At 39.1% G+C, this 1,727-nt stretch overlaps 1 long non-coding RNA gene across 1 annotated transcript in view; it reads left to right on the top strand.

Moving 5' to 3' along the window:
* LOC117938102 overlaps positions 1-1,727 on the top strand; it is an 11,211-nt gene that overhangs the window by 3,387 nt on the left and 6,097 nt on the right. The window contains exon 2 of the long non-coding RNA XR_004655330.1: positions 620-626. This is a non-coding gene — a long non-coding RNA (uncharacterized LOC117938102). The remainder of the gene's footprint in view (positions 1-619; positions 627-1,727) is intronic.

The raw sequence follows: 1,727 nt of genomic DNA, 5'->3' as shown, positions 1-1,727 counted from the left end.
ATCCAAGATTGATCCACTTTATGTCCATAATTCATCGCGTTTTGGCTCATTTCTGCCGCTAGCTCGCTGCTCCGTCTCTCGTCTGTGTCTGTTTAGAGAAATACAGGCCCCAGTAGGCCCATAGATGGGAGACAACGTCACCCTCTTGTATGGAAGGCCAGAGAGGACAAAAGTCCAGTAGGCTGTATGGAAGGCCAAGAGGCGCACTATTTAGACACGCATTTGCTTGTGTAGCATTGCTGTGGGTGTAATATCAATAAATATGACATTATTATGTTATTATTGGCATAAGTAAATGTCATTAGAGCAAAAGCGTCTTGACTTTCTTTGAAAAAATGTATGTATTTTGTCAACTGTATAAGTTATGATTATTTCCTCACAGTGTGACTCCCAAGACATATGAGAAGTGTTTTAGAAAGGAAAATGGCTTATTTATTACTTATCTGTCCGTGATATCAATACATATCTGGAAGATTCATGTTCCATTTTATTTATTTTTTTGTCTTTAAGGCCCTACAACCATTTTTAACATGCAAGTGACCTCACTGCAACCCAAATATTCTAATAACCCAGTTTGTCCTAAAAAAAATGATGTTCATATCTTGACTGTAGACAACAGGTTTGATGTTTTACAAACTTTTTTATAGAATAAATCCAGACGGAAAATAAACTGTTAAAATGGCCTCAGGGCTCAGAGGGTTAAAGCTAAATGTGACAAAATGTTACTGTTATTTTCAGCGTGACCCGCTTTACAAATGGCACCCCCATACCAAGCATAGCAAACTACAAATTGACAAAAGTGTTTTCATGGATATCTGTAGAAAAGCATAGCAAACTACAAATTGACAAAAGTGTTTTCATGGATATCTGTAGAAAAGCTGTTAATCATCTTGAGTGTTTAATTTATTTTTGGCAGTTTAAGAATTGATGAGAAATTCTGCAGTGGGACCATGAATGAGAAATCTGAGATGGAAGAGTCTTCGATGTAATTTAATTGTTTGGGTGTGTTCAACTTTTGTTTTTTCGGTTGAAAGTGACATTGGACAATAGCCTGGTTCTACTAGACTCTCGTACATTTCATTTATACAGAAAGTCTGGCCACTCTCACAATGTTAACTTCTTTGAAGGCGGGTACTCTGTTGAAGTTTAAAACTACCGTCCGCCTTAGCTAACTCCTTCACCACTAACGGAGCGAGCTGGAAAATCTAACTTTTCCCAATCTCGTGGGGAGGAGGGCCACCAACAAAACTCAGCAAAGACTGTTCTTGCTTGGGCTTTAACTTCTAGATATTTCTCAGCGTTGCCACAACGGACGGAATGGCTTCGCTCGCATCTTTCTCCGCTGCAATTACAGAAGTAGAACTCAAACTAGCGCAGGATCTCAGCGTCATAGTTCTCAGCCACTCTCTCTGTCCACTGATTGGACCGGTGAAGATTTGACCGGAGTAAACCTGTAAAGGACAATTTCATTAGACTGAAAGAACATGATGAACATTCATCTGTAATCTGTTTACTACTCCTATATGGCTGGTTTTTCCCATAGCCTATTTCAGAACTTAATAGATGCATAAGACCTAGTCCTAAGGTATTTGTAACATTGTTCATGTTTAACATAAGAATGCACTAGACCTGTTTCAATTAACCTGTGACTTGTGGAGTCTGTGGAGGATCAGTTTTAGGCTGGAGTTTTGCACAAGTTGTGTTTGACGCAACCACATACAGTGGTG

This window comes from Etheostoma cragini, chromosome 22 (genome assembly GCF_013103735.1).
Source record: "Etheostoma cragini isolate CJK2018 chromosome 22, CSU_Ecrag_1.0, whole genome shotgun sequence".
Lineage (NCBI taxonomy): Eukaryota > Metazoa > Chordata > Actinopteri > Perciformes > Percidae > Etheostoma > Etheostoma cragini.
This window is presented reverse-complemented; position numbering and strand designations above follow the sequence as displayed.